We start from the raw sequence: 14,629 nt of genomic DNA, 5'->3' as shown, positions 1-14,629 counted from the left end.
TATGCGAGAATATCATATTGAGGATTACCTATGGAATAGTTGCAAGGAAGATTCTCACACCCAAATATCCGTATGGGAAAGCTGGACCTTTTGGGAGCAGGCTTGTGACCCTCTTTGGTTATGCATTTCCATCTTTTTAATCTTGTCTGTTCCAGTTTCAGTATCTAATCATCCCCTAGCTGTTTTCAGCTATAATAGTAGTAGTACTACTATTCTACTACTAAATAGTAGTAGAAAAGACAAGCTCTGCATTATGCTGTTTCCTTTATAAGCTCTTCCAGGGGTGTCTAATACCAGCACCTTCCCAAAGAAAATCAGTGGAAAAGCCTTTCTTCAGTCCAGGGTACACAGCAGGGGCAAGGGGGATAACACTTTCATATTCCCTACAGTCAAGAGTCCTCCCCACTGCCAAGCTCAGTGTGTCTGAGCTCCATAAGGCACAAGACCTCTCTTGTCTGTAATTCTGCGGACCACTCTGTCTCTGTGAGGAACACTACTCCTCTTGGTTTACAGTCTCTGCAAAGACAGACAAGTGGCACAGCATGAACCTATGATCTGAAATTGCATGCAACACACAACAGCTAATTGGGAGAGTATTTCAGGCCTTTGTGTGCGCTGAACTGTGTATTGTAAATGCCTCCTAAACAGCTGATTATATGCCTGAGAATGTCAATAACCAATTTTCTAATCAGGTCCCTGCACCTGAAAACATACTGTACTATCCCAACTTACTTTAAAGAAATTTAAAGCCGATTCTGACAGAGCCTTAGGTTGCTGAAACAGGTCTGAATACCCAGTGTTTCTTTTGTTCCTAGCATATGAAATTCCTACTCCAAATTTAGCCCTTAGTCTCAATATCCTAATAGTGCAGACGGAAACTGAATAACAAAAGCTTAATTGCTGGAGTATCTGCTTAGTGGTACCACGGTCATCATGGAGAATGAAAGACAGAATATATTTGTCAGCTCAAAGATGCAGCTATACTGAATAGTTCTGCCTTCCTTTGTCTATGCTGAAAAGAAAAATCCCACGTCTGAAATGGCTGAAAATAATCGTGAAATAAGGTTCAGTGTAGCAAGTGGTGGGGTGAAAAAAATACGGATGATTATGAAAATGTGAGGATTATTTGTTCTGAAAGTGTCTTGGTAAAACCCTTCAATTTTTCATTTCAAACAGCATTTTTCATTTGAAATTAATCAATATGTCACAGAACCATATAAAGCCCTGGACTTATAGTACCTTGAGATGTCACCTGATATAACTCTGTGCCCTAAGTCATGTTAAACTATACTTTCAGCATTTCTAACTAAAGTTTGTTTAACTTGGTCCTAAGGACCTCCAGTGATGGAAACACTGCAGCAACACCAGGAAATCTGTTCCAGTTCCTTACAATCCTTATTGTTGACCCATTGATCCCATTGTTTAACCCAAATCTTCCCTGCAGCAAATGTGCTATTCAGCTTGGACACGTAGAAAAGTTTTTCCCTTTCCTGTTAGCAAAAACGTTTACAGATTTGGGGATTTATATTCTTCTTCATTTTTCTTTTGCTGCAGCTGTTAAAGCTTCCCCTGTAGATCATGCTGTCTAGGCCTTTGAACATCTCTGTAGGTCTCATCCTTACTGACCCACGAGTTCCCTGAAGCATGGTGCCAAAATGCCCTATCAATGTCAAAATACCTTACTACTACAGTATAGAAGCAAAAGACCGTTTCGTGTTCTCAAAGCTTCTGCTTATTTCTACTGAACCTGTATTCTTTCTTTTTTCAACTATATGGCACTACTCACATGGTCAGCTTTGCAAGCCACTGTGAAGCATGCTGTTCCAGGAAACTGTTGCCCAAGTGGTTGGCTCACATTCTGTATTTGTGCAGCTTCCAATTTCAGCCTGCACACAGGCTTGTAAATTTGAAGTTACAAGTTTTGTAGCTCTGTTTGAAATTTCATCCTATTTTTTTCAATCAGTTCTCCAATATATCAAGATTATTTTGCATTCTTGTGCAGTTCTCCTGTATGCTAGAAGGACTAGATTCTAGCTCTGTCACATGTAATTATAATGATCATATTCTCTGCAAATAGAAGAGAGCACAGAGTATTTTCAGAAAGTTTATGAAACCTGAAATACTACATTTTCTTTGAAAATGACCAATTTTTCCCCAGTTTTTCAGGTGCTGAAAAAGGAACCCACAATTTAGAGGAGTCTCCATATACAAATTTACAAAACTTCCTTCCTGACAGTTATTTCTACTCATAACTAAACCTTCTTGTTAGCAAGAGCAAGGAGGTACTCTCTAAGATCTCTTTAGCTTCCCCAAATTGAGTCTTCTTTGCACTGCAAGGTGTCACTAATAATTCTGAGAATCTCTGAATTTGTTCCCTATGAACTGAAAACGGGATACTGTTAAAGGGGTAGATTGTGCAGGAATTTTCTGGTGTACTACCAGTATGTTTGCAAGAGACCTGTTCTGTTATTTCCTTGTATTTGCTATGACAGGGTTCAGGGTTACAAAATTGAACACTCATCTCGCACACCATGACTCAGTAGTCCATAATCACTTTCAGCTGTATTTTGTAGGGATGAAGTTCCTTTTTTCAATAAAAACATGTGACATATCCAGCCTTAGCTACAGAGACTGTTCTTGAATTTGGCTTTTCATTCAAAGACATGGACTAAGTTAAACTCTTTTGCTGTTTTTTTAGTAGGGTAAATTGCATTTGTATTACTTTGTTTTCTTTTTTTGGCCTTGTTATCTGTCTTAGTGCCATTCTTGACTATATGCTATAGTCAAGAATGCTATATCATTGTATTGTGGGTGGAAAGAAGCTAGGGTTTAGCGGTGGCAGAATATTTTTTGTGCAGTTTCCTCACCCAGTTAGCTTCCTCATTCATTATTTGTCACTATGTCACAAACTACAAAGGTTGTTTGATATGTTCAGAAATTTCTAAGGATGAAATACCTTACAGCAGCATGTAAATAAACAAAAAATTTCTTTCATATTACACAGAACTTCCAGTCCAGCCAGCTGCAATTTGCTCACTATCTGTAAACCTGACAAAACATTCTTGTTTCCCAGTGTGTACATGCATGTGTGAGTATAAGCATACATATGTTCTATGCTTTTATTGTATGTATGTGCTTTAAGAAATACTATCTATAGCATATAGGTCATTGTGGTGTAAAAACCAATGGAAATGGAACATTATTTCTTTGATACCTGTTTTAGGAAATAATTAAAACAATATAAAAATATATGTCTGAGCTTTTCTTCATTTGCTTTTGTAATTCCAAGATGCTTGTAGGAAGAGCTGAAAGTTTGTGTACTTTGTAGTTAATTTTTGTCCCATTCTGAAATGCTTAATCAGAAGCTGAATGAATAGAATTTCATTTCCATATATAAACATTATTGCTAGGTAGAGAATAGCAGATGGCCTTTGGAAACAACTACTTATCCTTGCAGTATGAATCATCACACCAAGGTTTTCTGTATAGTCACCTCTTTGAGTGATCAAAACAATTTATGTTTGATGATAGATCTTTCAAAGAAAACCAGTGAAAAGCATGCCTTTGTAAAGAAATGTTTCATGTCATATTCAACTATTGCTGAAGAATTTTCACAATATACACAATATACAATGTTTCATTGTATACAGAAACAGTTAAAGCTTGAATCTCTTTTTTATCTTCTAACACAGGATAAAAAGAAGGAAATCTGACAAGAAAAGTAATTTGAAAATGGGATTATCTACCTGAAACACTGTTTTCTTTTATGGTTCCCACTCATATTTTTAATGAAAAGAGATCTGTGTATTGTCTTAGGAAACACAGATGAAACAGTTCAAGAAATAACATACATCACTGAAATACTGCCAAAAGTGTTCATAACCCTAAAAATGATTAGCGGTTTCAGGGCTGACTCTGTCTCATAGGAATATTTTCTTCTACAATTTTTCTCTCTTTTTTTTTTTTTCTTTTTAGAAAAAAACAATGATAAGTGTTTCAACACCACAAACCAGGAACAAATAAGTTCTTACAATATTTGAATATGATAACATCATGGCTGACAGAATTATCTACCACATGCCATTGATTTTATGGGTAGCATTCATTTATGCTTACATATGAAATTGCAATATAAACTTCTCTGCTTGGCTTTTGTTCATAATCTAGAAGGAATTCTCACAGAGGAGAAGCAGAAAACAACCTCTGACAAAATTATTCTGTCCTATAAGTGTGGGATGCACCTTTAAATTTTACCAAAGGGAACTAATGGACAGAGCTTGTGTCAGTCTTGTTTTAGTAAAGCTGATGTTTAGCAGAGGTTGTATAGCGGAAAAATAAGATTTAAAATAGCAAATATCCTCCATGAAAGATAACAACCTGAGGACACCCTGAGAATGTCTTAGAGGTTTTTAGATAATACTGAAATCTCCTCCTAAGTGTGGTATACTTAAAAATTAAGCATTAAGTTACAGACATCTAAAGGCATTATATTAAACAAACCCAAACCAAAATAAAAATGCTGGTATAATGCAGTGGCTTCCTGACATAATTCAAGAAACAATGAATTTTGGACAATGGCAAAACAATGGCATTGTCTCCTGTGAGACAAAAGGTACGCGTCAGCAGAAGAGAGGATCACATTTGTTCTGCTACTGCAGACAATGAGACTTTATGTAGAAGAGTAAGTCACTTAATTCTCCTGGTAGTGATAATCTGTGATAGTATTTCAATAGGAAATCATCCTAGAAATTCTACAACTGTGTTCTTTTTTGTCATTCTAACTTTGCAAACACAGTTATACTCAATAAACACGGTAGGTAAAATTAATCACTGATCCCTTTCATTTCTTGGTCCACACAGTAACTTATGTAAAAAGAACATGCAGCTGGAAGGTAAGCGGGTGGCTGACACAAATTTTTGGTAGTTTATGAAGAATGGGATTATTATCAAATGCTAAAATAATGTTTTTGTAAGTGTCGTGGTTTAAGCCCAGCTGGCGACTAAGCACCACACAGCTGCTCGCTCACTCTCCCCCTGCCCCAGCGGGATGGGGGAGAGAATCAGAAAAGAAAAGCAAGAAAGCTCGTGGGTTGAGATAAGAACAATTTAGTAAGTGAAATAAAATAAAATAAAAATAATAATTATAATAATAAAAATTGTAATGAAAAGTAAAATAACAACAACAACAAACAAGAAAGGCAAGTGATGCAAATGAAAACAATTGCTCACCACCCTCCGACCGATGCCCAGCCCAAGCAGCGGTCCCCCGGCCAGCTTTCCCCCTAGTTTATAAACTGAGCATGACATCATATGGTATGGAATGTCCCTTTGGTCAGTTGGGGTCAGCTGTCCCAGCTGTGTCCCCTCCCAACTTCCCGTGCACCCCCAGCCTACTCACTGGTGGGGTGGTGTGAGGAGCAGAAAAGGCCTTGACTCTGTGTAAGCACTGCTCAGCAGTAACTAAAACATCCCTGTGTATCAACACCGTTTCCAGCACAAATCCAAAATATGGCCCCATACTAGCTACTATGAAGAAAATTAACTCTATCCCAGCCAAAACCAGCACAGTAAGTATTATGAACTCATATACACTATAGTCTATAGCATAAGATAAACAATAAGACACATGAAATTGACATGGATTATGCACTATAATTGATCATTTCAGTACCAAAAGAAACAGTTAAGTTAAAAGCTTTTGCCGTTTACCATTTTATGTCAAGTTTTCATTTTTCCATTTTGAACAATACAGACAGACTCCACATTAATAATATCAAATGGAAAAACAAACAATTCTGAAGAGAAACAATTTCCCATTAAAGTCAGTAATGAATTAAGGACTAGCTAAGTTTTTCTACCAAAATTCTTCTAACAGAAATATGAATCTGTTATTAAATAATATTTTGTTGTAATAAATACTCATTTTTGCTAAGATATCTCTAAATAAATTTTGGCCTAAAAAGCAAATTTCCATTAGGGATTTTTCTTTTTTCTTCAGTAAAATCTGAAAAAAAGATTTGCCTAAGTAGTATACATATATATAAGTCTAGGTTTAAAAGTTACTTTCACCCCAGCTAAAGCAAAGAAGAAGGATCAGCTGCTAAAATGAGTTCCAGAAATGTAATGTGACTTGTTCCTTTTAATTCACAAAGAAAAAAAAAAGTCTTGAAGATATTTTGCTTCTTGACAGATTTATCTTTGTTCTTTAAACAGCATCAAGTAATTACTCCACCTTATTGCAAATGTTTTGTCTGGGAAAAATGCACAACTTCATGAATTATCTCAGACAGAAATGTACCATTTTGCTCAAAAGATTGTCTCTCTTGTTAAAAAAACAGGAGGTTTTTTCTATTCACTCTGCTGGTTTTGCTACAGAGTCACTGTAATCAAAATAAACTTCTTATCTGGATAATAAGAAAGTATCTTCACGGAGATAGTTTAAAGTGGCTGTAAAAATCTCTGCAAAGAGCTGATGAAACTTGTCACAAGAGATGACTAACAGCAAGTTCTCTTTCTCAGTGTGCAGGCAGTTACCTTGGTAACTTGTATTAGTTATGGCTTTGCAAGAACAGTGTAGTGAGCTTCCGCCTAAAGCAGTAAGATTCAAAACAACCATGTGCTATCTGGATCAATGTGCTCACCATAAATTTCATCTAAGACCCAACTGGAGTCATGGGCTTTATGGAAAACTTTTGTATTTTTTCTTGATATGGTAGGTTAATCTCATCCAGAACCCAAGCTCCCGCAGAGCTACTCGCTCACTCCTCCTTTTGCCCAGTGGGACTGAGGAGAGAATAGGAAGGAAAAAAGCAAGAAAACTCATGGATCAAGATAAAGACAATTTAATAGGTGAAGGAAAGGAAAAAAAAAGAGATGGAAAGGCAATGACTCACCACCTCCCACAAACAGTGATGCTCAGCCACTCTCTGAGCAACGGACACCTTAGAAGCCAAAACCGCCCCCCTCCTTCTACCTCCAGCTTTTATTTCTGAGCCTGACATAATAGGGTATGGAATATCCCTTTGGCTAGCTGGCGTCAGCTCTCCTGGCTGTGTCACCTCCCAACCACTTGCCCACTCCCAGCCTGCTCACTGGTGGCAGGGGGGGAGTGCAAAGTGGGAAAAAGATAAATCCTTGTCAGTGTGCAAGCACTGTTCAGAAACAGCAAAAACCCTGGTGTGTTACCAACTCTGTTTTAACCACAGATCCAAACAACTTCATATGAATAATCATATAATAAAAAGAGAAGCAAATTCTTCTTAACAACATATTTCAAAATGTTGCATGTATCATACAGGTCTGTAATTTATACCTTAGAAAATAATGACACTGACAGCTGTAGTAATATTTTTTTTTTTTTAAGTAAAGAGAAAGGCATCGTTTTCACCATGTATTCCTATCTGTAGCAGCTAAGTGCAAATAAGTTTTGTATGCAACAAGACCCGTATACAAACATGAAAAAACAACTTGTGGGTATTCCTCCTCAGTAAAGAAGGTGTTGTTTCTACTGATGATTCAACCAGCTTACCACTACTTGTCTGGACTGAGGTCTCCAAGCACTAGTCTTTGCTAGACAATGCTGAGGAGAAATAGCTGATATCTAGAGGTGTAGAGCTGAACAACATTATCACCCTAGAGTACCAAAATGTCTGTCGAAGTGTCCTTATTAGGCCTTTAACAAATCCATGTGTGCATGGATTTGTTAAATGACAAAGATGGAGCCCTGTAAAATCCTGAAGGTGTAACTACCTACTAATACCAGTGTTCTCAGAAAAAGAGCATATTCTCTCAGGATTATCTAAGGGACTAAAATCTCATGATCAGTACTAAATAGCCAATAGATACACGAGTGTGATATGAGGCTTTAATTCCTTACACAGATCAAGGCACCCAGTCAACTAGAGTAAATGTGAGACTAGAGATCACTAGCCTCGGTTCATCACATTTTCCTCCTATGAATAAAGTGGAAGAATTGAAGTAGATAGGCAGCTGGGAAAGGTGTCTAGAAAAAGAGGTAGTTTCTCTGCTTGTGATACCACTGCTGTCATATACTGACCTTTACAAGGCAGAAGGTCAGTTCCCTAGCTTTGTGGAAGGTCAAACTGCAACGTACACAGACTTTGCTAATATTAGAGTATTCACGTTGTCTAAACACATGGCTTAGAATTATTCCAAGCATTAATGGCTGTCTCTTTATAATGCAATCAAGTTCTGAAGGAATGAGTGATTCCCAGTGTTCACAGTTACTGAGTTACTCTCTCTAAGAATTGATTTCCTACACTAGAGCATCCTCAGCAGGCTGTTCAGTAGCATGCCCATCATTTTGTACTTGATGATTCACTGCTTTCTCTAATACTATCTTAAAGTTTGAAAAATTGTTATTTAAATGTAAAACTAAAAATGTTTATTTCTTTGTGAGTCCTCAAGATTAGGTTAGCTTCCTTTACAACAACATTGCAAGGCGTATATTCTGAAATGTTCACCTTTATATTCTTTTAAAAATTACCCTGGTTCAGACTATTAGATAGCAAATGGCAAATCAGTGGTATCTGTGGGACACTCCTCTCTTTCTGCTTCTATTTGCAGGAGTTAGTTCATATAAAAGGAAGAGCAGAATTAATCTGAGTGTGTATGTAAATATATGGGGTTCTGTATTTCTCACTTCAGTTCTAAAATTATGAAAGCCATGGTAACAACAGACATTCCTTTACTCATCCAACAATTATTATTCCTCACAATTAAATTTTCATTGTTTTTTATTGTTTTCTTTTTATTGCTTCCATCGTTTTATTTTTTTCTATTGTTTCTCTTAAATATAAACGTAGTATTTACATAGCATTTTCCTTGGTACAATTTTACATTGGCTCACCAATATTTAAACTATGATATTTGCTAACTTCTGAGATCCCAAATACAGACGTATGGGACAGAAGCAGAATCCTCTGTATCTCTTTAACCAGACTACTCCAGAATTTTGTTTTTAGCATATTACCAAATTCTATATACACTCAGTCATGTAAGGACTGAGAAAAATGCACAGGGATTGTCTTACAATATTCACATACTATTTACAAAATTCACTCATGTCCTGCTTTTCTTAAGTTAGAAGCAATATGTCCAATTTATCTACTTAAAGAATACAAATTATATAAAAAACTTAAATGTATGTTCTTTCCATTTTGCAGCATCTGGGTTCCCAGAGGAACAGCCAAGGCCAAGAATGTGACTTCATCACTAATGTAGCCATTTGTTCAAATCAACATGCAAAAAATTTGAGAATACACTAAGCAACCCCTTTTTCTTAGAAGAATAGTGCCATATATTTTTAATTAAATTTATAGATTGCTTGAAGTATAAAGACACAAAGAAGAAGGACTGGGGTATTAGATAAATCAGAACAAACAAACAGAAAGGAAAAAACCTAAAGCAGACCTCCAGTTTGGTGGGGAAGAGAAGAAGAATCAAGTACAGCTATTGAGATAAAGGTGACAGTCTAACTGACAGGCCAGAAAATGACCTTGTCAACAATATTTCCTAAGGACTGCTGTCAATGGACCCATGAACGTGAGAAAGGATAGGAGATGAATTAACAACCCTTTCCTCACAGTTTTACGTGAAAGTGAGAATGACAGTGTAACCTGGAATGGGAGCAGAGAGGATTTTAAAGAATACATGGGGAATTTGCTTTGCCCACTCTATGCGGACATAAAGGAGGGGGCGTTAGAGAGACAAAATGAAGTGCAGGAATATAGTTTCTTAGTTCTGGAGTGAAATCCCATTTTAAGTGCAATCAGTTTAGCAAAACATCTTTTACAGTTTCTTTTTATCTTTAGCTTCTCCTACAGTAAACCAAATGGCTTCAGTTCTAATCCTGCTAGCAACAAGGAGAAGTTTATGATGCCAATAAAGCTTCCTCAGTGAATCATTGCTTAACAAAACATTATCATCTTATTTTGCTAAAAGATTTGCAAGAAAAACTAACAGCTGGGTGGAAGACTTCAGATTGTGAAATTTGGGAAACTTTTATAACACTTACTATTTAGTTTCTCCGTTTTCATCTTTTTCCTCAGTTGCTACTGAAATCACTGAGTATAGAAGTTCTGTCTGTGAATGGAAACTCCATTACACTCAAAATGAGTTTCCACCCATGCAAATGCCAACATAAAAAATAAGGTTTCCCTTGCTACTAGGCCATCTGAAATCAGCCATCTGGTCTTACTGCTATTTTAACATTCTAGGTCTTGTGCAACCACTAATTCCTGAAAACAGAAAATAGAGAGGGCCACATACAAACCTGAACTTAACTCCAATTCAGTTCAGTGGAGGAGCTCGTGCTTCCACAAATCAGTAAAGATCCAAGACAGACACAACAAAGATGGAGCAGACACGGCACTTGAATTTTTACTTTCCCATAGTAATGGTCTTCAAAAAGCCTTAAGTAACCATAAATTACATTTATTGAAAAGAGCTATGTATTATTACTCTTTATATCAGCTGCCAGTGTCCTGAGGGCACTGCCACCCCTGCTGTCCCTGCCTGGCCACCTTGGGGCTCCCCTCACCTGCCCATGGCCCAGGACCCCATCTCAGCCCCCTGGGGCCATCAGCCCCTGCACAAGTGATGCCACAGAAGGGACCTTCTCCAGCTCCCCACAGCCCTGCCCTGCCCATCCATGGTTCCTGCCAAGCCAGGCCCCACCGCAGCCATCCCCATCACCAGGGATGTGCCCAATGCCCAGGGCTGGGGCTGCCCCTGGTGGCCCCTACTCCTGACTGGGGTGGTGGGATGGGCCCTGACTGCCAGGCCCTGCCTGGTATTGCCCTCAACTCCTGTCCCATGGGGACCACTGGCCCTCGCTGGGCCCTGGCATAGAAGAAGAATTGTAGGAGGAGGGAGGAGAAAGAGGCTGCAGGTGAGCCCAGATGCTGTGGACAAGTTACCCTCTGCTGCTGGCAGAGCCTTGCCAGATCTTTTTTTCCCATGGCCATTGCATCCATCCCACACTGCCCCATTCTCTCCCTGGAAGGGTTTCCACTGAGAAATTAGTTTCCAAATCCAAGCAGCAGCAGAAAGCAGTAGCAGAAGAGAAAATACTTTTGTTAAGCTGCTGTGCTTTGTTTTAATAAACAGATTAGGGGTCATGCCCAAAGTTCTCATGCCTTTTTGTTTACTTTTAATTATGGCATTATTACCTGCTGCACAGTGGTTGTTTCTGGTTTTTAAAAAACACGCTTATTAGAAACAGCCAGTTAATTAATCACTTATGTTGTACCCTGGCAAAATAAACAATAGTAGCAAAGTAGCATCTGTCAGTTGAAACAATGACAATAATAAGTGTGAAATTTCAAATGAAAAAAAATGTCAAATGAAGCAACAGCAATAATAAAGGTAACATATTTGTTATGGCTTACAGTTTATATCAAACTCCTAAACAAAACATTCTAGAAGTTTCATTTGCATGCAGTGGCAGAAAGGCATGTATTTTAATAAATCCATTGCCTAGGGACTGAGGAGAAAATTATTGCCCCTCTCACTATAACACCTGTCCTGAAAGCTTCCAAATTGAACAGCAACCTTCCCCAAAGATGGTATTTCTGTTAGATTCTGTTAAGTAAAGGTAATGCCTAAAGCATGACGGGAAAGCTGGATTCAAGGACAAATTACTTCAGAAACTTAGCCAAACTGAGATTTCCACATGTGTTTCTTTAGAACCTTATCTTTGCTAATGATGGTGAATTTTTGGTAATACAGATAAAGTCTGCCTGTCTTTTTTGAACTCAGAGTATTAGTAACTTAAACCCACTAACAAATGACTAGCATTCAGTGCAGTAACACCATTTCGTTCTACAGTAATACATTAAATATGTAAATTATACACCTATACTAAGTTTCCTTTGTCTTGAATTTGAGTCAGCTTATTGTCAATAACATCGGCCAAAGTGTCAGAGGATACAAATGAAGGTAGTGCCATTGAGAGACTCTATCTACCCTAGCTTTACTACGGTTTACTGCCTTTAAATCTTCAGATAATTGTTTTAACTGGACACCAACATAATAACTTATTTCTAAAACAGTGTTCCAAGCAGTGGTATTGATCTTTTTGTGTTTACATTCTCCACTTCTGGCTGCTACCCAAGTAACTCTTGTGAAATTGCACTAAGTTGGAATAAAACTACTCAGCCTTACCTCCAGTTTCAAGCCAACTGAAATTCCAAGACATTTCTGAGAACAGTCATGGAATGTTGAAACAGGAGAAAATTACTTGTGGTTAAAAAATTTGGCTGAGCCAAGTCTGGCATAAAGGAAGAAATTGTTAAATGCAGCACTATTAGTAATTTGGGAAATTCAAAGACAGTGGCATGAATGGCTTGAATAGCATTTTAAAACCACTGTTGAAGATTTCATAGAATGTGTAATGACTGATTTTTAGTATTGGTGTAAAAAAGTAATTTTTATTCAAGTAACAACAGCTTGTATATTTTCTACAATGTTTTACTGACTTTACTGCTTGTACACATCTAAAAAGAGAATCCAATAAAACCAATACAATCAATGTTTCTGTTAGCATTAGCAAGCATTAAGAAGATCCATCTCAAAACTTTTCTGCAGCAAAAATCCTGAGTACAGAGCCGGGAAACTGCAGAGTGGAGATGGAAAGCCTTGAAGATTTAGGCCACTAGGAAGGTGGGGGACATGATGGCATGTCTGTGATGATGGGAGTATTTGGTGCTCCTGCAATAGTTGCCATTGCTGACATCTCAGCGGCTCTCTTGGAAGAAAGAACTGCAGCCAGCCTGCCTTGTGAAGGCTTTGCATTGATAAAGTAGTCATGGGCAGTTTGCTGATTAACTCTTCTTTTCCTGTGTCTACAATTGTATTAGCTAATACAGAAAGCTTTGTATGCTTATTGTATTTTCAGAGATAAAGATTCTGCCAAACCCTGGAAGAAGAATAGGGAGGTAGGAGAAGCTAGAGAGGAATGGAAGTGGTGTAAGGAACTTGCCTGACAGCCTACCTCTCCAGCTGTCCCTGGCTGATTTATCACTGGTCTAACCTTCTCTTAGAGGGGCATGCAATGACAGCTAAAGAACTGGCCTCTGCTTTTCCATACCTCCTAGCACAAACACAGCTTTTGAAATATTCATGCAGTGCTCATACAGTCAGTGCAATAAATTATTTCTGGTAATGGCCCATGCCTGGGCAAACAAATGGGCTAGTTTAGGACGTATAAATGATTGTAAAATAAACTGCAGCAGGGGTGACTTGGAGTCTCATAGCTTCTTCTCTATGTTTCCAAATGCAAATCGGGAAATCTAGAACTATCACTGGAACTGGATGCCTCTTTTTTGTTCCAGCATGAGGTCTGTCATAAAGGCACAGTTAGCCCTAAGAATGAAATGACAGAAAGAGACAATGCTAGGAAGTCAAAGTTGGAAGAAAAAATTCTTTCCTGCCAATGAATTCCTTTCTGTTTCCTGCTAATGAGTTCCTCTGTGTTCTCCCAAAATGCAGCTGAGGAATAGGCACCTTCTAGTTTCTGTTGAATGATATGAATATAGGAATTTTACAGGTATTCTGTTATGCAAGAGGTTTCAGTCATACTATTGATTTCACAGTGCAACATAATTCCAGAAATAATATCTTTAAAAGTGGCATTCTTACAGTCAGTTGAAATATAACCCCCCCCCCCAAAAAAAAAAAAAAAAAAAAAAACAAAACACCCAACCCCCAACCTTTAGCATTAAGGTAAGATACCATTAGGACAGCAAAATATATGACTGATTTTATTGTATGCACCAAGTATGAAACATCGTAATAAAGGAATTACCATAATACAGACTATCACACTGTCCAGCAGACCCTGGTGTTCCAGAGGGGAGCTGCAACACGTGCTGAAACTGGAGCCATGAACATTGTTGGAACTTCTACCCATTGTGCAGATCGCTTTAAATTTTTGGCATTTTGGCAATTCACTAAATTCTCAACAATTTTTACTTATTCTGAAAACATAAATGTCAAAGCTGAGAAAGAATAAATTTCATCCCTTTATGTTCAAACAAAATTAGTTATGTGGATGAGAATACAATACGCAGTTGTCTCTTCACTTCTATGACCACAGATACAAAAATCTGCTCACATCCATTGCTTGTTACATACCTGTTCTTTATTGAGGATTAAAGGTATGTTCTAATACCATTACAGCAATTTTTTGAGGGTTTTAAAACTAAGTTCCTATACAAAACTCCTGACTGAACAAATAAGCAAAAAATCACACTCTTTGTACTCCCTCAGTGACTTGATACAGCAACATGCTCAGGCTTCTCTTTGGCCTATGCCTTAGAACTGAACCTCCCAAACTGCTCTGTCACTGGCAGGTGCTAGACAACCTACCCTTGCTTCCTATCCCTTGTCGTTGTCACAAGTTTTATGAAGTTGTGGTGAAATTGTCTTCTCTAGATACATGCACGGAAAAGGCCAGTTTCTCCTGTTGATCACATCACTCAGATTTCTGGGGCACAGGCAAGTTCTTAACACACCACTGCAAGTTTAACAGGGCAATTGCTTTGCAGCTGGCTGAAACACAGATACTGATCTAAGCCCTACTGACTCACAGCACAGACTAGACCTG

This window comes from Gavia stellata, chromosome Z (genome assembly GCF_030936135.1).
Source record: "Gavia stellata isolate bGavSte3 chromosome Z, bGavSte3.hap2, whole genome shotgun sequence".
NCBI classification, from domain to species: domain Eukaryota; kingdom Metazoa; phylum Chordata; class Aves; order Gaviiformes; family Gaviidae; genus Gavia; species Gavia stellata.
Note: the sequence above shows the minus strand (reverse complement) of the source record.